This window comes from Phyllostomus discolor, chromosome 1 (genome assembly GCF_004126475.2).
Source record: "Phyllostomus discolor isolate MPI-MPIP mPhyDis1 chromosome 1, mPhyDis1.pri.v3, whole genome shotgun sequence".
NCBI lineage: Eukaryota > Metazoa > Chordata > Mammalia > Chiroptera > Phyllostomidae > Phyllostomus > Phyllostomus discolor.
In genome coordinates this window covers 37,224,379-37,248,587 of record NC_040903.2, presented here as the reverse complement: position 1 = coordinate 37,248,587, position 24,209 = coordinate 37,224,379, and the positions used below count along the sequence as shown (strand labels likewise).

At 35.5% G+C, this 24,209-nt stretch overlaps 1 protein-coding gene across 23 annotated transcripts in view; it reads right to left on the bottom strand.

Annotated features, from left to right (window-relative positions):
* The window catches only part of ADGRL3 (adhesion G protein-coupled receptor L3), a 755,368-nt gene that overhangs the window by 680,214 nt on the left and 50,945 nt on the right, over window positions 1-24,209 (bottom strand). The window contains exons 1-2 of one of the 23 annotated variants that reach the window (XM_036021022.1): window positions 11,280-12,735; window positions 11,077-11,139 (exon numbers count right to left, since the gene is read on the bottom strand). The exons of the other annotated variants lie outside the window; for them this stretch is intronic. The gene's annotated coding sequence lies outside the window, so the exon portion shown is untranslated. Of the gene's footprint in view, window positions 1-11,076; window positions 11,140-11,279; window positions 12,736-24,209 lie in introns of those variants that run through there. 23 annotated transcript variants of the gene reach the window in all.

The window sequence follows — 24,209 nt, the reverse complement described above, 5'->3', positions numbered from 1 at the left end:
TCTTTTCAACACCTGTTCATAACTTAATGCTTCTTCCAAAAATCAAGTCCTCATTGCTCTTCATAATGATTAACAATTACTACTGTATAAAGTATAGCAACCTATGAGTATATGCATCCTCTTAAAATATTTAGTTCCTTATTAGAATACCACTTGATGTGCAAGAGATTTTACTCTTGAGGTGCAAAAAAGTTAGGTCAGAAAAATATCGCCAGAGTCATAACAAACAGAAGCTTACATGTGAAAAACTTAAAAATAATAGCAAAAATGAAAATAACTCAAATCTGGTTTTGGATATCAGAATCTTACTGGTCTTTGGAATAGCACCTCATTCAGATGATGTAGTTCACACAATCCAATCTTTTTTAAAAATTGAAAAGAGCTTTATTGCTTTGTCTGATAATACAGTAGAATTTTCTAACTTTTAAAAGTCTAGACATATCTAAAGGTATATATAAAAATAAAAAAAAATCAGAAATTACTAGAAGCCTTAACTAAAAATAACATTTCGATGTACTGTGTTTCAGAACTTTTTATATAATCATATCTATCAATGTGTTTTATTAAAAAGTAGGTCATTTTTCACGAACCATCATTCTTATTCAGTAAAATATTTCAGGTATTTTCCGGGTCAGTAAGTGTCAATTTCGTGACAACACTCTCAATTGTTACAAAGCATTACACTAAGTGGAACTATCACAAAATACTTAATTAACCTCTTTTTGCTAAGTATATAAACTGATTCTGATACCTTGCTATTAAAGTATACATGGACTTACATGATTACTTGTCTATTTCCATTTTAAAATGTATAGAATACCTTTTTAGTCATTACACAATAAAAAATTTATTTGTAATTTACAAAGCCAATCTACTCTGAAATAATTTTCTCAGAAAAAATAATCTCTGATAATAACAAGCTATAAGTTGGAGGAGAACTTTATTTTCCAATATTTAACCCCTATTAATATCTCCCAAAGTGACACAGTATATTTAAGAGCAATATAACATATTAGGGGTATCATGGATGGAAAACAGCACCGTATATAAGGTAGGACTTCTACTTCCATTAGATTATCTTTTTCTTTAAAAAAAAAACTAGTTTAAAATGATTTTAAACAGCAATAAATTGATTGGGCTTTATATCACCAGTAATAGCGCCAGCCTCTTCTGGGGTAAAGGTATGCCAACATATCATATTTTCATCCTATTTTCTACTTCTGAGAGTCCTTTTACATGTATTAGTACATTTAAAACTGAAATACTACTTGTTTTGTAGTACTCGTGAAATGGTTACAACACATAATTATCCTCATTTTACAGAAGAGGCAACTTTGGCCCAAAGAGGTTAAGTGACTTGGCCATAATCACACATTTATTAACAGAACCAATATAAGAACATCGCCTTTATCTCCTAAATCCAAAAGCTTTTGTCATGAGACAAGAGTGGAGGTGTTAGGGAAAGAAAATGAAATCAACAATAGACGGAATAGGAAGGGATGAAAACAGCAGCAGAAATCTGGAAAGTCCTCAAACTAGAAAAGGCTTGAACAAACATGGTCAATAAAGCCAGCCACAGGGAGTATTATATTAGTTATGCACACATGGAATTACATATGCGACCTTAGATATTGTAAAGTCCAGCTGTACACAGGATAAGTCTAGCTTTAATGCTTTAGGTCTGAGCTTAAATATTATCTATTTAAAGATGCTTTCCTCCTCCAGACTCCCGACAGTCTCCTGTTGTATCACTGCTATAAAAGGTACTTAGTAAATGTACCCAGAATGCATGAATGGGAAAACAGTCAACCAACTGACAGGAGAAAGTGAACCTTGTTCAGGGAAACAAACATTGTTATCTAATAATCACAAAACAAAACACCACTCAGAAATCTTAATGAATACCCAGCTTTTGATATAGCAGTTTCGTTACAGACAAGTAAACTACGTTTCAGAAATGATACCTTTTTGGCTTCAAGACCCAGTGCAAATAGATCTCTATACTTCAAAAGGAGCTACCTCTTAGCTGAAATATTACAACTTCCATTATCAAATAATGCAGTATCCTTTTTGAGACCAGTCTAGACAGATGGGATCTTCTGGAGTCTGAAATATTTTTCTTTTATGATCATGAACAGACATGGAGCAGCAATGTTTAAGGCACTAAATTGTAGCCACATAAGGACTTTATTATTAAAGGAGTTTTGTTCAATGTGAGCTCCAGTTGGCTTGTCTGTATGCAAAATATACAAAACCTGTGGCATAAATTGGGTTTCAATACTGCACTATGCTTGCATGTGCTCCTTTCCATATGTGCTCAAAACCGTCTCTGCAGTTTCTTTTCCCTTTGAAATATCACTGCACCGTTTCATAAAATATGTTGCAATTTGGTGTCATGATTCTGATTTTCCACCCAAATTCTAGCAGAAATAAGAAATATTTAATAGCCTCAGAAAAGCTGAAAGTAAACTTGTTACTGGCTTATTAATATGTTTGCTCAGAACTCCAGAGTTTTGATCTAAGGAGAATATACCTTGGAGGGAAAAAAAAAATACTTTCAGACCTTAGCTGCCTGTTAGAGAGCAAGAGAAAGGGCAGATGAAAGAGACCATCTTTTCAGAATATAAACATGATTCATGCCATGAGTACCGGCAGCCAAACTCAGCTACAATTGTTTTTAAAAAATGAAAAGATCAGCTGTGTCTCAGTGGAAAAATTTCAAGTATAAAGATCCAGGGGGAACATTACCCAATTTTACTTTAATCTGTTCTCTTAATTTCCTGACCAGCCCTTTGGAAACTGTTGACTGCTCACAGTCACAAAGCCTCACAAGTGAGAATTTACACAGCAGGTATAAATTCTTGGCTGTCTTCCCTCAGGGGATTAGGCCACCACTGCTTCTTCTATAGATCTGAAGGTCTATCTATCTTCCCCCAAAGGGTTCCTAACATTTACATTGCTTGGCATAATATGAAGAATAGCAATAGAACTTACAATGTATTAATTTATTTGATTCTTACGACAGTCTCTTGAGGTACACAAAATAGATATTATTATCCCATTTTTATAAACGAGAGAGGCGGATTTTAGGAAGGTTAAATAAATTTTTCTGAACAACACAGCTGGCAAGGTGTGGCTCTGGGACTGGAATTAAAATTTTTGAGACTCCTTTTCAAACATTCTTTCCACTAAATTCTTGTGACTTTAGATTCAGGTTTCTAGTCAGTTCCACACAAGATGTTGACTGTACCAGAGCAACTGAAACTCTGACAAAAACACAGTATTTAAAGTAAATACATACATTGTAACTTCATGAGAAGGGGAAAGGGAGCAACATGGCTGTGTATCCACATAGATCACGCCCTATGCTGGGTACTTCACATGTTATCTGCCTTCATCACATTAAGGAACAGCAACCATTTACTGTAAACATACATATATGAACCCAATAAGTTTTAAATCTCAAAAATATAAATGGCTTAAAAATGTCAGACCCTGACCCTGGCCAGATAGCTCACTTGGTTAGAGCATCATCTTGACACGCCAAGGTGACCGGTTTGATTGCCAGTCCGGGCATATGTAAGAATTAACCAACAAATGCACAGATAACTAGCATGACAAATCGATGTCTGTCTGTCTGTCTCTCAACCTCTAATCCTCTCTCTACCTTCCTCCCTCCCTCCCTCCTTCTGTCTCTCTCTCCCCCCCTTCCTTTAGCTCTCTAAAGTCAATTTAAAATGTTTTAAAACATCCATGCATATGAATGGCATGGGTCTAATGGGGTTGGGGAAGCTCTGGAGTTATGATGAGGAACGAGCCCTCTTTGTTTTAGAAAGCAACATTTGAAGATGCTAAGAAAAATGTATTATTTCCTGTCCGGCAGCATGACCTTTATTTAAATGCACTGGTTGATAAATAGGAAAATCAACTTCTTTTGTCTAACAGTCTTTGCATTCAGGTACCTACTCCTCCTTCTGCCAGAATAAATCGCCCATTATTCTGCTTTTTGTCCACACTCTTATATAAGGAACTGTGATGCCAGTTTATTGTCTTTCCCTAACACCTGTCTTTGACCCGTGTTATAGTCTCAGACCTAATGCTTTAAAAAAATGTAGGGTCACAAATGTCTACTTCTTTAATCTTTATTTAGTTTTCTACTTCTATTTTTAAGAGAATAAATAGATTCAACAGGGTCTCCCCTGAGGCCAACCGACATCGCTTTGATTTTAGATATGTAAGTCACCGAATGCCCAGTCTGATCTGTCTGCACAGGGTTCACACTCAAAGGCCTGCAGGAATAAGGCAGGTTATGGAAATGAGCCAAGCAGCTGGGTGCAGCAACAGTGAGGGCTATGGTATGCTACAGCATGCATGCTCCTTTAAAGTGATCTAATTTAACTTTGTAAAGTACTCTGAGAGACAACTTTGCAGACTAGATAAATCCTACAGGATATTCTCAGATGCCTAAAGAAAACAGAAGAACCGGAGGCCCAGTGCTTCCTTTGGGATTACACAGTGTCAGGACAGTAAACTCCTTATTACCAAACATGAACTCGAGTATACACATCCTATCAGAACAGGAGCAAATACCCTTCAGCTACAGTAGTCGGGTGCCCCTAGAAATGTAATTATTAATAAAAGGTACTTTTTGTTGTTACTGAAGAAATTCATGAAGTATAAAAAAGCACTATGTCAGACACCGTCAAAGCTGATAAAGACAAGATCTTACCCTTAGATAAACTTACAGTGTAATGGAGGAGATAGTTATCTGATGACAGAAGGAAGTGAAGTCTAAATAGTAGAGCAGGCTATACTGACAACAGAGAACAGTTACTTTGTCCCACCTCTATGGACAATACATACTGTTTAGGAATAGTATAGCAGGTTGATTCTATTCCCTTTATAAAGTTCAAGCTAAAAATGCCCTTGAGTCATAAAACAAGTTATTGGCAAAGCCAGGAGCAGGTTTCTCCATGTCCAGTCAATGTTCTTACCTGACTTGCACTCTACCTTTCATAGTCGAGGAAATCTACAGGGAAAATATATTGTGAACCCTAAACAGGTTATTTTGAAATCTATCATTCTGATAAATACAATCTTCATTCAAGACATTTACTGAGGAGTTCTAGGCTGGATATAAGGCTGCAAATTGTTAAATAAAACATAAGCAGGTCCACTCTGCTGGAAATTCAGTGTCATAGGGAATTAGATGTTTGTAATTTGGGGCCAACATAGTTTAAAGCTCATAATGTTCTCCTCTTCTTGTCTTCCACTAATGGGATACAATTTGGAAATCATCAGTCTCATACTGGAGAGGGCAGTCACTCCCGTGGTTGATATAATAATCTTTGCATTCATCATTTTTATACTTGCTCATTAAACTCTTGGGGATTCTTTATGTGGAAAGGTAGGACAAAACTACTTATGCCAGGACTCTGTCATCAAATATTTCTCTGACTTTCACACTTTAGCTGAGTTTTTCTTGCCAAAGCAATTCAAACTGCAGCAGCTTCTTCTTCCAGCACTGCTACCTCTGCACTTCAAGGTTTCTTAACTCCGCGTTCATTGATTATGGTGTGTTTAGATCCACCTTTTAATAAAAAGCCAAAGGTCATTTTAGCATCCTTTATGATAACTAAGATTGCTGAAAACAGATTATGTATTGAAAAGTCAGAATTTTCACAATTTTTAAAGTCATTAATATTTATGATGTGAATTTCTCTTAAAACAGCATTCTTTAGGCCTAAGAACAGATATAGTTGTGAAAAAATTGTTTTAAAATACTTACTAAAATATATATTAGGTAAATATCAAAGTGCCATTAAGACTTCTACCACAAATTGCATCTGGGGGACAGACACTAGTGAACATAGAAAGTATTCATTAAAACCTCTGTTTGTGTAACATGCAGCTGTGAATCCGTGAATTTGAAATGGTGAGTGTGGAAGCTGTGCTCCTCTCACACGCCACATGTTGGAGGGGGAGGGTGGGAGGTTATAAACAACACTTTTACCACAGCTTTTATGAAATGATGTTTTCATTCTCTAATGCCACTTCTCTTTTTTTATTCTTTGTCTTTTAACATTGGCTAAGAAACAGATGGTAGCTATTCAATGCACTAACTATGCCACAAGGCCTTTCCATACAAGCCCTGTTTCCATCAGGCATAAGATACCTCTGTACAACTCTGCAGCAATGGCTGGGCAGATGGGCCCTGGTGGGGAAAGAGTGGGAGTGGAAGACATGAGACTGGCATTCTCCATATCCAGGACATGACAGCGGCTTGCTTCTGCCAACGGCAGAAGGCATACATTGCGCAATTTCCTCCAAATAATAAACTTAGGAAAAGAGAGGTTCAGACCGATAACAATGGTCCTATTTAAATATTTTCCTGTCCAAATCAAATGAACTCAACAGAGTAAACAAAAACATGGTCCTGAGTGAGTCAACATGTGTCCTCTCTGTTATAAGCAACAGTAACAAAAATAATAAGGGAACTAACACTTATGCCTGAAATTGTATTAAGCTTTCACATGCACCTTCTCATTCCATAACCAAAACAAATAAAGAAAGGAAAAGAGAACAAAAATAATTAGATTTTGTTATTACCTCTGGTTTACTGATGAGGATGGGGAGACTTAGAGAGTGTGACTAATTTACCTCAGGTCATACAACTAGCAAGTAGAATAAGAAAGAAAATCCAGGCTATCCAATACTAGAATCCATTGTAGGATACACTACACCATACCAGAATACCACATCATAATTTAAACCAGAATTTATTATCTTCAATTGCAATCTATATAGAATATACTTTACACTGCTCTCTGAATTCTCTTCAGTGGGCGTTTGATTATATAGAATCTCCAAAACTTTTACTTCAAATGACGATTCTCTTCTCACAAACTATCAAAATAAATTCAATATTGTCGACAATCACAGCCATTCAAAACCTGCTTTTCATTCTAAATACTGCATATGTCAATAAAACAGCAGAAATCAGTGCTGGTTTTCAGGAGCATCGCGTCATGGTGCCCTGTGGAGGCCGTAGCTGGATTCTCATCAGCCGTGTGTCTCAAGCTGTCTGAGGAAGTATTCAAAGAGAACATGTCCACTGGATGTACACCAAAGTGCTATGCACATATGAAGGGTTTATTTTGTAAATTTTCCCATTTATTTTAAGATCTGAAATACTAAAAATCTTTAACAATATTCTTATTCTAAGCCACCAAAAGCTGTAGGGTACTTACACAGAGTGGAGCAAAAGTAAGTTTACAGTTGTTCACTGAGAAAATAATGCACTAATTACTAAATAACAGTACAAGAATAAATTGTTTTGTGTAATTACAACTGCAAACCTACTTTTGCATAATCATATAATTCATAGTGCTACAGCATAACCTCATGTGAGATATGTTTGAAAAGCTGGGTAACATCTGATTCTGTGAAGTCTTTTTATTTTAGGTTTTATCAATTAATTTTTATTTTCCCATGTGCACTGCCTGGGAATCAAACTGGCAACCCTTTGGTTCTCAGACCCATGCTCAATCCACTGAGCTACAACAACCAGGGTTGATTCTGTCAAGTTTGAAGGGCATTGACTTAGACATTCAATGCAATACAATAGTAAAGAGCAAACATTTACAATCCACATAAATTTCACAATTTCATTGTACCTTCGCCTAAAGACATGAGTTGACAGTCCTGACTCAGACTCTAAAGAGCTGGATTTGAATTCTTGTTCTACTACTACTTATCTGTATTCCCTGGGCATTAATGTTATAGAAAAAGTACAATGACAGCTATCTTCTGCATTTTCTTAGAGAAGGTCTCTTATATTCCTCTCATGTAAGACACATTCAATTAAGTGTCATTGCTTTTCTGTTGTTCCCATTAAACAAAGGTTTTCTCAGTTTATTATGAGGCAGAGTTTCCTAGGAAGAAATATAGCAAAGGAACATTACCATTTCCTATACTCATGATATAAAAAGCATTTCGAAGTCACCAGCATCAGGTGTTCCAAATTAAATCCTGACATAACTATGGTCAGTGAAGGAATTGTTCGGAAAAGTCATAAAAAATGAAAATAGGTGTTTCTAGCATAACAAGCACTGGGCTTCACACTGAAGGAAATGCTGCCTTTCTTACTGTATGTATTACCTGTTATCAATAGCAGGTGTTTAGGACATTCTGCCTTTCTTGGCCATTTTTACATTTCATCTGCCAATGTAAAGTGATAATAAAAATATGCTTCTGATAACATTAATTTCCTGACAACCTCTCCAATTGCCTTTGCATTTTATTCTTCTTTCCTCTGACACCATGTTACATTTGAAGTCGAACCTAGGATAAGTGCCCCTCTCCTGTGATGCTTAGGACCATCATGATTAGACAGATACATGCTTCTAGGAATGTCTGACCTCAGATAAGCAGATATTTTTTTTTCTCATTAACAGTACTAACTGCAAAATCATACAAACAATGTAATTTCAGTGTGGAAAATATTGGTGCTAGGAGCATGTAAAATTCTCTCAAAGTTCAACACCCCCCATGGTAGTTAATGTCATGCAACAACATTCAGTGAGTACTTAAACCTTTAATATTTTCATTTAAGAAAATGAAGAAGTACACAGAATCCAAGCAATCAGAAACCTACAATTTTAAGTGTAGTGTTAGAAGCTATAATATTATTCTTGGCTTCTAACATTTAACCTTTGCATATGAGTATTCTGACCTTTAACTGTGATTGTTCTTGAAAGTTCCACAGGTCTAAATTATTTGTACTCTAATAATTCTAAGCAAATTTTGGTCTGAAAATAAATAGGTTTACATGAATTTTAAACAATTACTATTTCTTATAAACAGTAACAAATCTCTTTGACATGATATTTTGAAAAGAAGTTAGGGGAACTGGCTTTTCTGGAAAAATTTTTTAGTTTTATAACCTTGTACTTTCCACTTAACTTCTCTTGGTCTCAGTTTCTCCGTCTGTAAAACAAGGAGCAGACCTAAATGATTTGTAAAGGTTCCTGCCAGCTCTCAAATCGATGATCTCACTTGAGTCTTTTACTTAGATGAATTAAATGGCAAGTTAATAAATCATCTATTAGATTAAATGTGATGATCTGCATAAGTTTTTGCTGGGGAATGACAAGGACTTGCATTTTGGTTTAATTTTTAAAATAATAGCTCTAGCCAAATTTAGAGTGAGTCAAATCTGACAGCTTGCTCTGTAAGTGACATTATTACTTGAATACAGCATTAGGCCATATTTGGAAAGTGCTTTAAGTAGCAAAGCAAAACAGATTTTTATCATGGCTTTATTTAATGCCATGCTCCAGAAAAATCACAAATCAGTTTCATTAAATTTAAACACAGATACATCTAAAACTTGGCGAAGGTGACTATGACAAGGAAGAAGGAATATTTCTCTACCTCTGTTATAACCAGTCTGTACACTACCACACAAAGATTTAATGTACTGAAATTTGAAACAAATGGGTTCTGTCCAGAGTTCAAGTGCATGGTAGTTAAATTTCTCAAAATCAGACCCATTGTTCTCAAGTTCGTTTTTAAAAATCTCTTCTAATAGGAGCACATGTAAGAGAGAAGGGAGGAGAATGCAAAATGTACTAACAAAGCATATGTGCTATTAAAAAGGGAGAAAAAATGTCTAATTAATTATAATGTTATAATTACAATTAGTCATACAGCAGACACTGCGCTTGCCAGCCACAAGTTTATAATGAACAGAGAGACTCACTGCAGTCTCTTATCAGTGTAGCTCCCTTGGGGCCAAAAATATTGATCCCTTTCATTGAATAAATACTAAAGTAACAACAAGAATCCATTATGTCTGACCTAACAAGAATTTTTACTTGAACAAGTTACTATCTGAATGCCTAAGAAACAGTGGATATAATGTCACTTACCACTGACTTCTTAAAGTTCTAGGTACGAAGGGCAAATAACAAGTAAGTTGACAAAATTACTCATTTTCCTAAGATTGCTCTCCAAATTAATGCCCTTAGTTTCAAAGAATTAAAAGAATTTTGCCATGTGAAAAATTTGATCATATACTTACCATAGGGTAGTATCAGTGTTTCTCAAAATTATTTTGTCCAATTAATAAATGCTGTATTACAGTTTTAACACTCAACTTTATATAATCTCTCTTTCCAAATTCATCTCATATTTTAATATGTCACACACAACTGGAATCAAATGGAAAGGAAAGCCATTTCTTTCTCTTTAGAATAGTTATTAAGCACTGAAAAGGCATGCTGGAAACTTGATGTTAAATATTTCATTGTGCATTTCCACAGGACATTAAGACACATGAGTAGCTTTCTTAAACCATAAAATTTACCTCAAGAAATAAAAGCCAAGTCCAATAAAGTCTTATACACTTTATTAGATCCTAGACCAAAACATAACTGATAGTAAGAAGTGGTAGATTTGGTCAGATTAATCAGCAGATAAAAGGGATTATTATTCTTGAGATGAAATTTTATATTCTTCATCTACATGGAGAAAAAAATGAATTTAGTAGGAAAATGGCAATTATTTCAAATTGGAATATTAAGCCTATGACTTTTACATTAAGAACCTGACTTTGCCCACTCAAAGTACAAATAACCTTCAAAAGAACTGAAGCAATATTAACTTACTGAGACACAACTGTTTTCCCTAAATACATTTCTCATTTTGATCAGTTAGTAAACTGAATTCATAAGAAAAGCAAAACACATTTTACAGACTCTCTCAAAAATGAATCTATATGTTTTAGAAAATCAATCATACATTTATACGAGATCATAAAAATGGCATGTTGGCCAATCTAACAATTACACATACTCATAAGTTTTAAAGTTAGTCATCAATTTTTCCCTACCAAGATTTTGGACTAAGAGCCTGTTCACATACATCCACAAAATTTACTATATTAGGACTTTGTGTTTTTATAAGCATTTCAATACCTCCTTGTAGATACGTTTGCATTACTTACTGAATAATTACAATAGTTTAATCAAAATATTGACATAAAAAACTAAAGACAACTAAAATAGTCCATACCTTATTCCAATGTGAGACAGATGTTGCCTTCTCTGAAAGAGATTCAGTCAACAGAAAGCCTGCCTTTTAATTGAGTGGCATAGAGGTTTTATGAGCCAGCCCACGAAAGAGAGGGAAAGATAAAAAGAAGGCACCTTTTTAAAATTCTTATGGAATCATGATATTAGAAGAGAAATAGCATCCTGATTTACCAAACTGACAACATCAACTCATGCTTTCCAGTCTGTGCTAGAACCTGGAGAGAGCTTTGCAGGTAAGCTGAAACCAAAATGAGGATTAGAAAACTGACACTAGCTGCAAATGCATCAGATCTGGGCCTTCGCAACTCTCTAAAGCTCATGCAGCCCTGGAAAATGGGAAGGTGTCGGCAGGTTGGCCAGTCTCTGAGGTCAATGACGGCACACGGGTGTTGTAAGTACTGTCTCTGTGTAACTCTTACTTAAAACATGCACGATTAATCTTGCGGGGCAGGGGACAGACTTTTATTCATGCTAAATTGAAGCTGTGACCCTCACTGCAAGTAAAAAAAAAATGCTGATGGATGACTCTTAAATATCACATGCAGGTAATTTATTAGATGAGACATCTGTTTTGTTTTTAGAAAAAAATTCTTATAAATATATTCCAACAGTTAAAGGCATCATTTTCCAACTAGAACTGTAACTGCTGAGCTGCAACTAGCACTGTAATTCACTTATGCAATTTGCTGGACTCTGCTTTATATCTCAAATATATGTTAAAATATGGTATTCAATACATCAAAACTATTATTCGGCTCAGTATTATAATACTTACAAAGTATAATACACCAAAAATAAAAATATTTACAAAAATGCTATTCAAAACAATTAAAATTCATTTATTAGCAATAGTCCAGCACATTTTCCTTACTGAAAATACACTGCTGCACACTAACTCTCCACCGCATAACTTCAGTAACGTTCCTGGGAATTTATTTTAAAGAGCAAAGGCATTGACACTAGTCAACATGGGAGACACTACAGAAAATTCCCTGTCTACAAATCGTCCAAAATATCCACTAACAATTTAGAGAATCAAAGCAATATTTGGCAAATGTCTTTTTCTAACAGAAATAATTTTAAAATTCAATGGCATGCTCTCAAGAGTCCAGAATCCTTACTCTACAAAAAATGTATCCCCCCAATAAAAAAAAGTTAGCTCTATATTCTGCCTTATGAAAGGCATGGGCACAATTTAATATTTCTAAAGTATCTCTAAATTCTTCCAAAGGCAATATAGTAGTGAAATACAGAAAAAGCCAAGAAAATGAAGCTCTGTCTAATCTAGACTCAAGCAAGAAAGACCATAAAATGAAGAACCAAGTTCAAGGTCAGAAAGATCCTTAAAATATAGCTGTGCAAGGTCTACAAAAAGAGGAAGCCCTGAGAACTGTTCTGAAAATGGAATCACTTTAGACTCACCATAAAATTAGAACTGTAACCTGAATTGGTACAAATTACTGTTGAATTTGTTATCAAATTCTACCTGCTTTAATAAACGTCCCAGAAACATAGCAAGACTAAAAAATGTAAGTTTTAAAAGTGAATAGGAAGAATTCCTTATTAAATTGACACCACTGTGAATAACTTTCCCAAAATATCTGTGTCCATCAATCTATGTGTTTTTGCAAGGACTCAGGAAAAGAAATATTCCAAAATGCAAATTTTGAAGATCATTTTTTTTAAGTTTATCTCTCTTAACTTCGAGTGAAATTTCATTGAAGGTCAAAAATCTGAGATTGAAACTAATTTTTCCTATTATCTTATTGTGTGTGCCAGGACCTTCCACTTACTGGAGCTGACCTCCACAGTATGTTATATTGCTTTGATTCAAAAGCCAGTTAGATTCAGCACTTTTCATCATTGTTCAAGGCTAGTAAATTTTAAAACTTTCCCATTTTAGATAATTATCTCGCTTTTTCCTCCCTAACAAAACCCTGATGCTATACTTTTTCATCTTATATTAGTAAGAGCTTTTGCCCACAGAGATAAGAGGATATTTACAACACGAAGTATAACTGCTACATTCCTTTGCCACTGTTCAATGCCACCATATAACTGCTCCCCTTTTGTTTAGCCTGGGGAGATAGGGAATAACGGCTGCTATCATGGAGTAAACATAAAACCAGAAGGTACAGCTTAGAATTGGCAGGTAGGTGCCAACCCTGCCATGGAGCTGGGGTAAAGTCAGTCAGTCAAAACCAACTTGGAAATAATCTTTTGAACTGTGAACATGATGAGTATAGATCATGAAGCTTCATTTACAAAACCCAGTATCTGTAGCCATGTCACAAATGCATTTCAGCAAGTTGATTGTTGGTAGATTCTAATTTCCCAGAAATATAGAAATATTATTCAAGTTGATACAATTAATAAAAATTAGCTCAAATATTCTGTATATGAAGGTAGTATCTACTACTGCTCCTTGAAATGAGCATGATTTAAAGAGCTTGTCATTTTGTCTTGCTACCTTTCCCAGGTAGAGATGGATGGTTGTGAAATTGCACTAATACTTTCTACCCTCTTACTACAATGATCAAAAATATAACTTTACATGTGACTGGCTGTAGTCATGACAAGCTTGTATTGGTTACTTACTAAGAAAGTTTTGTTTATTGAAGGAAACATTTTTTTTCCTGGACATAATGCATACTTTGAGCACAATGTGTTTTTTCCCTCTCCCACTCTGGAGAGTGCAAAAGATAAACAATGAAATTTCAGTACTAGCAGTACTGGTCACAGGCCAATCATTCTCCTCTGATAATGTCCATTTCACAAGGAAAAACCGCGTTTGACCAAGTTTCTGAATATACCGCAAGCACAATATTTAGCATTACGGATATATTTAGCATTATGGATTTATAAGAAAAAGAAAGTATACCTTTATATAATACCCATGGGTTTTATCGTAGTTGAATATACACAATAGTGACTTGAAGAAAGGGAGAGAGAATCTGAATTTTAATGTGATTTAGAAAAACAACACCCTTCATACTCTTCCTATATAACTCAAACATATTTTATAATGTCTTTCTAAGTTTATAATTACTCTGAGCAAAATCTGAATCCAGATACCATGGTATTTTGCTTTGTTTGCCCATTTGGAGTTCTGTGTAGAGAGGGTAGTTTAAGGAAAAGGTTAATTAACACAGCTGAGGCCTACATGGAACATTTTCTAGGCTAAGGCAAATTCAATTCAGTTCCCCTAGAAATCAGTTGACTGCAATTCTTGGCTATCTCCCAGGCAGTTTCTTAAAAAGGTTACTGGCTTAATTGAATGAAATCAGTGTCTGCAACCATCAACAATTATCTATAGAGCAACACTTGTTATTAGACTGAATAAAATTAAAGTTAGAAACCAACCACAATTATTTATGGAGCAGTAATTCGCAATATTGGACAGTTTGTGTCTGCAACTATTATGGACACTTCCTGAAATCTACTTGCTACTTTTCATGCAGACACCACATAGATAATGAAAGATATCAACAAGTCTATCTCAAAATGATTTCCATTTATTTCAAAGAAAGTCAGAATTAACCTGGAACAAATTTTAAAAACTCCCATAAATGGATAAATCAGCAAAAGCTATTTTATCTGCAACAATGAAGCAATGAAGCTCTACATTACACTTGCCATTGGCCAGTTAGTTGTACTTTATAGCAAGTTTGTTCCTCACTGTTTCAATACTTATGTCCTCCTGGAGCTAGAAACTTTTTTTAATTTGTATGAGGAACAAGTGCCCACAGTTTTGATGGATAGAGCTTGAAGTGACCAAATAACATTGTCATAAGCACATTGCACTGAATGCTTCATTAGATGACCAGAAGCACATGACATATCATTTAAGTCTTTTCCTGGCACCTCATGGTAGACAGACACTCCATCCAAATGGGAAAGATTTAGAAGTATTTATTCTTCCTGCAAAATGAAGGGCCAAAAGTATACACAAAAATTTGCAGAGATCAGACATTTCCAGGGTCTTTTCTAATGTACTATATATAAAGATAATTGTTTAATAATTTATATTTAATTACAGCTAATATAAAAAAGATTAAACACCAATCATCAGGTTCCTCTCATTAGGAATAGCCCATTCTTTTAAATGGCAGTGAATTAATATAATATTTATTTTAAATGCCTTCTTTCTGGGAAAACCAAGGCTATCTTTACTACAAATTCCAATAGCTATTAAATGCTATTTTACATATTATAAATTTCATCCCAACTATTTTTATTTAATAATGTTAACGAAATGATCTATATTATATTTAAGAAATAAGACAGCATGGAACAAATTAATGATGAAATTTTTCTACAATGATTTTTTATTTGTCTAACTTTTTAACGTAGCCATTCATTATCCTCCTAATGAGTATATCTATCAAAACTGCATTCAACAATTTTCAGAAATCTCAAATGTGAAACTTTCACCTTGTACTGGAGTCTGAACTCATCTATATATACACAATTCTTAATACATCTGTGCACTATTTATAAATCTCCTCCCTCACTACCTGAGGCCTGAGGTGCTGGTAATTTGCCCAGAAATTTTTTAAAAGACATATCATTCTGTGGTTGAGTTACAGCAGTTTTTAAGAGTATTGGTTGTATATGGCAGCACAAAGATAATAAATTGGTTCCTCTTTATTCAAAATAAAGAAGGAAAGAAGTCAATGAGTAGGTGCCACTGGATAAAGTAGAACATTAGAGAAAAGAGACGGTAGTCCTCAACTCCTACTTTCCCTCTCTTTTCTCAGTCAAGGCAAATGTTCTCACTGTTGACAATGACATTACAACTGTGATAGGAACTGAGGGCCCAAAATGAAGATAATAGGAAGCAACCAAGGAAGATATTTTAAATAAGTTCAGGATGCTGGCCCCGGCAAGAATCATCCTAGGTTATCCAAAGTTTTCACAGTGTTGATTACTAATAATACCGTTCAGAGAATATAAAGACAAACACTGCAAAAATTTAGAAACAACACAATAGTGAGATTGATATTTCGTCCTGGTAAAAGTGAAACAGCTATAAAACAGAACTTACAAAAGAAAGGGTAGTTCCTAGGAAAGTCATGCCAAAGAAACTTATTTTCTAATTTTAAAAGTGTTACTACTATCAGGCAGAATTCAGATACTCAGCATACTGAATTTTATAAAAGTCTTTACTTTATAAAAAACAATACATATAATACATAAAAGAAAAATGTTTTATCACTGCATGGTTATAGATAGCTGAACCACCACAGCACATACACAGAAATGGCTACAAGTGACCACTGATTTCCCAAAATCTGAGGCACTGCTAAAAAAATAAAAATAATGTATGATGGTTGCATATTAAGATGATGTTCCCAGATAGTTTTGGAGTAATGTTGGAAGTCGAATCTTCTAAACATGCCTTAATAAGCCCCTCCCAGATGTCTGTTTTACTGCTTCACTCTTATCTCCCCTTAACATCTCTATCTCCCACAGAAGTGTAAGATTTAGCCCCCCTGAACTAACTCAGTTGTTTGAAAGAATAATCCTCCCTTAGCTTTGGAGGTCTACACATGTTGTTTCTTTCTGCCACAAATACTTGTGTCCTCTCACTTGGCTTGGCAAATCCTAGTCTTTCAGAACTCAATTTAGATGTTACTTCTTTTCAAAGGAGGTGCTCCCTTAACAGCCCAGGCTGGTTCCAATGTCCTTGTAAATACTACATCCAAACACTGTATTATGCTTTGTATCACACTTGACTGATATTCTTGCATTGTTTTTCTTCTCTTTTATTTGGCACTGTGCTTATAATAAGCCCGCTCTAGAAAGAACAAAGATACCTGATTTGTAATGTTGTCCATTTTTACGGCAAATATTCCTCCCACCAACACTGCCACACACACACACACACACACACACACACACACAGCCAATTTCAAACCCCATAATTTAAATCCTCAAAATCACCTTGGTAAATTGCTAATTTTCTCTTATATGGAGGAAGAAACTAGACCCAGTTACACAAGATTACAAAAGACCTAAACAATCTCTTAACTCAAGTCATAGTTAAATGTGTATGAGTTAAGGTGTACTCTACACCAAACACTCTGCTAAGCACTTTTTACTTACCTTATTTTTTACAACCACCCTGAAAGACATATTTGTGGATGAAAAAAAAATTGACAGTCGGGGATATTTTTTTTCCAACATCAGAAGGTGGTAGCTATGAAAAATAAAATTCAAAATCACATTATCTACACCAAAGCCTTTCTTCTGATACTTACACTCCGCTTCTGACATTAACTATACTACACTACACTGTTTCTAGTAATTTCATGGTTTATTAATAAGTAAATCAGGAAATGCCCAGGGAAAAAATAGGCAAAAATGCACACTTTTGGTTCTCCTTATAAACAGCTGTCAGCTAACTACTTTGCTAGAAGATGGAAAAATAACTGTGGAAGATATATAGTTCATTTGAGTATTCATTCTGTCTCTCAACCATAGAGTATAAAACAACCAAACCATTATTCAATTTAAAATACCTCTTTGAATGTTTTTTGTCTTCATGGGTTAATATTCAGTGAAACAATCTTCCAATATCTGAATTGCTCTGATTTCTTCCAACTCTGACTTCGTACGGTATTAATACCTAGTGTGTTCATCATATATTTTGACATTTAATCATACACACCTCATAAACACCAATAAAATCTGAAGTTCCTTGATTGTAAGAAACAGTTTTATCATGCTTTAAGAATCCCCTAAGTTTTTGGCATGGAGTTAGATACCAAGTTATTCAAATGTTTCCTAAATTGAATGATAAAATAATGTTTTTTTTGAAATTGTAGAAAAAAAAGGAAATCTAATATGTCACTGGCATATATCTTGGTAACCTATTTGAGTCTGACTTGATTTACATCACTTTGTAATAGAATCTCACAGATTTCCAATGAAAGTGAATATTTCAGAATATAAACATGTTTAAGGAAAAAAAGAAGAAAAAGTACAAGAGGAAGATGCATAAGCCAACACTGCAGCTGGCGTCCTTTTGCTCACCGTGTCAGTGAGACATCCAGCAATACGACCACTGCAAGGACAGCGTGGCAACGACTCTCAGCTGTGGGGAAATGGCTTTGCGTGGCTCCTGGAGTTAGGGAGAGCACTGACTAGTTCTGCGGAGTGATGGTCTTCTTTTAAATCACCATTGATCTCGATTAAAAAATAATTAAATATGGTGACAATAAGAAGATGCTGGCCAAAGATTTTATTAGAATACATTATAAAATAGTTTTGAGATAAGTTCAGCTGATGGAGAAGCATTCATAAACTGATAGGGCTAATGAAACAAATATGGGACAACTTCAAAAATCACGGAAGGAGACAGACAAAAGGCCAAATCAGTATTTCTTATCTTACGTATGGGATTTAAAGAAGCAAAGTAGATTAAGGACTATTTTTATTGCTATTGCTGTTTTCAGTATTATCTACTTATATTTCTGAAAGTAACTTTATTTTTATGACATATGCAAATATTGTTGCTGAGGTAGTTAAATGTATTGTTTATAGACACTTTGATGTTTTAGAAGCTACAAGGGATAAGTATGAATACTACTCCAGGTTCACTCATTCATAGGTTACACAACATCTCAGGAGTGTCAATGACAATTAATTAATTTCAATAACACTGAGCACTTACTAGGTGCTTGATACAGAACTAACCACTTTGTGTGCATTGTGCTATTTAACATAACAGAAAAATCAGGAGGCAGGTACAATTTGTATTGCCCTTCGACAAGGGACGATAGAGATCAGGGAAGTAAAGTAACATCCTCAAGGTCACACATTCCAGAGAAGTAGATCAAAAACTTCACCCTAAGGCCCCACGAACCACCTTGGGATGATGTAATACAAGCGACATGCTTATGTAGCACAGGAGGACCCAAGGGATCCCAAACATTAGAGGAGTCCAGTACAGATGGAAAAGTCATCATCAGTATCAAACCATCACGGCCAGCAGAGCAAAGTGTATCCTCATTTGGGAAGTCCCTGCTGTTGTCAAAAGAAGGAGGCATTATATTTTTCTTGTGCTGGAACCCAGAGTACAATTTATCAAGTCTGAGCCATTCAGTTACAACAATCGAGATTCCTTGGGATTACCAGTATTTAGTCTTGGGTAGATATACCAACACCTAGACTTACTGAGGTATACAAAACACATTGGTCCTGGGAAAGCCAGGTGGGTAGCTATAATGAAGACCTTGGTGGACTCTAACTGGCACCTATTCACCTCTTCTTACTCTCAGACAAAAAAAAAAAAAAGCAGGGTGGGGGAGTTGGCACCACATACACATTTCCACAACAAACTGCTGTACCTTCTGCCCAAAAGTCATGTGCGTGCACACACACACACACACACACACACCCCTCTGCCTCAAGTAAGCAAAATGTATCCAAAATGGCTTCAAGTGAAATAATCCTTAATAAAATCATATGAATGGACTATAGAACAGTAGTGATAAAATAGTAAGTAACATTAAAAAATTTTCTTTATTTCAAGGCTGTTAACTATCATGCCAAAATACATCAGCTATGGAATTTTTCAGCTGGCTTTTAATACTTATCACCATCTTTCTTTAAAGTGATGCTTATAATATACATTTAAAGTGTTCCTGACCTACATGTGTTAGTATGTCAAATACCAAACTAAAAAAAATAAGCACTGATCTTTATAAATTCACATATGGTCTATAAATGTAAATAGGTTCACTGGTCTATAAATATAAACTTGTTACCAAAGGATTATAATGATTTTTAAAATAATAATAATAAAAATAATAATAATAAATAGCACTAATTACAAAACATGAATAAAATATTAAAACAGTTGTTTTAAATAACTGTCCTTAGTCTTCACTCCAAAACTTGGAAGGAAATTATTTTTTTTATTTCATCCAACAGAGCTAAAAATTGGACCAAGATCAGTTTCTTGGCATTGTGATCTATCACAGACTATAACAGTATTATCCATAGGAGGGCAAATGTGTCAGGGATAGACTAGGGAATACAGATCTAATAGAAATACCTCATTTCAATCCCAAAGTACTCAAGATATTAGGAGAGGAAGTAAAATTATTGAATATATTTTACAATGAAACTGATTTTAAGAACTATGGCCAAGATTTGTCATTGGCTTTGTGAAATGTACATTAAGATTTTTTCTGTATGCTTTTGTGTTCAGCTGGGAAATATTGCTTTACAACTTGCGTGTTTCGATTCATGCTAAAATTTGATTCTGTGTGTGTGTCTGTGTGAGTGTGTAAAAGATCTCAAGCATAAGAAATAAAAAAAGGAATAAGAAAAGTGTTAGGGTTTTCAATAGGAAAAATATTAAATTCAGATTTTCAAAAGTAGAGCTTATGATGGAGACCCCCATAAAATGGAATTTACTTATTAAAAATTATGTTTTTATTCTTGCATGTTTAAATTTCAGTCACCTTCCAAGTACTCTCCATTTGATACAAAACGCCTATTGAGACTTTTCCACTGCTCAGAACAGTTTTTGAACTCATTGATTTTGATGGCTTTTAGTGCTTTTGCTGTAGTTTCACCTCTCCCACATCGGCAAAATGTTTCCCTTTGAGGACTTTTTTCATTTGGGAGAAATAAAAAAAAGTCGCTCTGGGGAGATTGGGTGAATAGGGAGTCATGCTTTTTTTTGGTCAAAAACTGCTGAACATTCCCTATGGGCAGGTGCGCTCATACACTACCCATCAGGAAATGGGCAAACATGTTGAAGGAGTATAAAAATTCACTGACACCAAACGCAGCATCTCACTACAACTCCAGCTGGTACACTGATACAGATGGGTTCCAAGAATACTCACATAAACAGGGGAAGCCTGTATTTGCAAGGGGTCCACCCTCCAGAAGATGATTCTAGATTTTGGGAGGTCATCTCTCATATTCTTCCATAAATACAAACAACAGAATATGAGATTACAGAGTGTCAAATGAACTAACTACAACCTTAAGTAGGTTCAAATGTTAACAATGTGATTTTATCCAGAATGTTCTCAGTCGTGCTCGGAATTTAGAAACTCAATTTGTTTCTAGATTATACTTACGGAAGGTAAAAAATTAACATAAAGTGAATCATTGGCAAAGCACAAAATGTGCTTCCTGTGCTTAATATAGTATCTGTTAACTTACAATACTTCTCCCTACAAAACAAACAAACAGAAGAAGCTAACTTCTGGGGATTTCTCTTGAAGGGATACAAATGATATTCCTGAAAATATCAAGTCCTTTCACTTGCTCATGCTGAGAAAACAAAAAAAAGTTGACAATTATGCTACCAGGTCTTCGAATTTTTGTAAAATATACTCAGATTTGCAGAAGAGATTATTTCTGGTTTACTTTACCAACTTGATACCCCCCAAAAATATTGCAATAATTTAAAACAATACACAAACACCCACAAACAAGAAAAGAAACAAGGCACACATTTTGAGATTAATGGTATAAAAGGTAAAGGATAACTAAAAGGATAATATATAGCCAAAAAGCTGATGTTCATTTTGTTTCAGAATTCCCCGTCAAAGAATATGACCACTTAACAGAAAAGAGCAGACACAAAACTGGTCAGGAGGAGAAGTGAAGCACAGGGAAGAAAATGTGTTTTGGGGAAACACCTGGTAGCTGGAACAGTATTCCAGTCTCCTGGACCCTTTGACTCAGGACTTGATTGTTCGAGAGGACTTGCAAAACAGATCCAACAACCGCAGCGATCTCTGAAGGAACTTGAGATTGGAGAGGGGCCAGAAGACAGCAAGCACACAGACCAATGTGTTTTCAGTTTAGAAAAGAGAACAGGAAATTTTTCAAAATATCGACAGAAGAGTTTTACATTACTCTTTAAAAGCCTTCCATAACAACTTATTAGGAATTGATCTGTATGGTGCTAGAAAAAGGAGTTATTGTTTACAGGGGGTACCCTGGCTACACTACCCATGCCTTATCTGAAACGAAGAAGCAAGAGACAGTGCAGTGGAACGGGGAACAGTGAGGGCTCTGTGTGCGGGCTCCCAAGACCAGTTTACCACCTCTGGAATATGAGCAGTGTATTTCCACTCCTTAGATTTTGGTCCCCCTCTGTCAAAAAGTAATAATAGCATCTTTTTATAACATTGCTGTGAAAAATGCATACATTTAATAGACCCCCGGGAAAACATAAGATAAAAATGAAGTCTCCCTTAGAAAAAATAATCCAAACAGTGTCTCTAATACCACCCTTTGAGAAGAGACATGCACAGAAAGGAAATGCAGAAGACAGAGTTTAACTGGTTCCAACAAGGCAATTGACAAGATCACTCATGACAATCTAGTTCATACAGTGGAAAATACAGAAATAAAATCAAATGGATGTTTAATAAGAGAAACCATTTCATAAAAGGACCAGCTGAGTCATTTCAGGAACTCCAGGGCACCAGTCTATAAATACCGTAACTTGTGTCATAAGCGCAACTTCAGAACAGAAGCTCCTTTCTTGAAAACTCCCCACTTCAGAATTTCACAGAAATGAGCAAGTCTGTATTCACGAACAACAGGACATCAACTCTGCTGCCAACCCAGACGGATGTAGTTCATTAATCCGATGTGTTATTACCGTATATATGCTGCAGTTTGAATCACTTTGGGTGCATTATCCATCCATTCTTTTCAGTAATGTAAAAAAGTACAAGTGTGTTGAAAACCATAAGAAGGGGCACCTTAGTGACAGATGTGAGAAGATAGTAAGAATGAAGGAAACCCCTGTACTGACATGTGCACTGGGTCAACAGCAGGGATGCCTCTGAGTGAATGAATCAGAAAACATGTCAAAAGTTCTGGGCCCACAGGTTAGAAAAGTGATTGGCCAAGAGTTTTGAGTGTGTGGATAACCAAAGGATCAGCATGAATCTGGGATGTCTGTGAACCTGAGGCTCAAGAGATAGAAATTTGTCCAGGAACTTAATTAGCATTGGAACTGCGACTGAGGGACTCCTGTAAAATCCAGGGATAATTATAGTTCCCAGGCAAGCTCATACTTGTAGAGCAGAGCAGTGAGGAGTGGAGATCCCCGAGGGCAGGGTCTGCTTGGGGGCATGATTCACAACAGATTACCTACCAGCAAGGAACTGGAGAGAACGTCTTGTTTACAGTAGGGGTGAACGAACTAGTAGACCTGGTCTTGCAGGGTCACATAATTTTCATTCTTTTTTTTTTTAAATTCAGAGTTGCAAAATAATTTCAAACAGCACTAAGGAGGTGGGTTTTTAACAATAAAAATCTGTGTTTCTGGATTCTGAAAAAAATAGTCCAAGGATCTGGCAGCACATGCACAATATGTGTCTCCCTCTTAATGATTCCTGCTTGGTCCTTGAAGCTTCTGAGTTTAGGATTGTGTTTTCAAACTTCTGAAGGACTGGACCTCACTTCAGCACAAAGGGAGTGAATGGGAGACTGAACGGTGAACACTTCTTAGGCACTATGACTACACACAAAGATTGTGCATGGAAAGGAACTCCTGAAACTGAAAAAGAAAATGCACAATAAGGTTGAGTGGTTGGAATAGGAAAAGCTAAAGGTAGAAAGCCTTCCTTTTCTCAACCATTAATATTGATAATGCTGCTTGATTGCACAGCACTTCGATCAGGATGATGGTAACACTTAGAATTAAGCAAAGGTAAAACATAAAATAAGACGTTTAATTTTGGAAAAATAATCAGGATCACAGAATCATAGGGATTTAGAGCCGCAAAAGCCTTTGGAGATCAGCTGGTTTGATCCTGGTAGTGTTAGAATGAAGTAACTGATACATAAAATTTCAAAGCCTTTGAAGCTTTAATTATGAAGTAGATAATAATTCCAGGCATAAACTTACTAATTTGTAAATGTGTACAAAGGCTGACTATATACTAAATACTAAATCACAAATACACACAAGTACGGGCGACAATGAACACATAAGCAAAGTTGTACACATGTCACACACTAGGCTCCTCTCCGCTCTCTCGGCTCTCACCCCGTGACCCAGGTGGGATGCTCTAATGAGTACCCAAGGGGACCCCACAGCACAGTGTATTCCCTGGC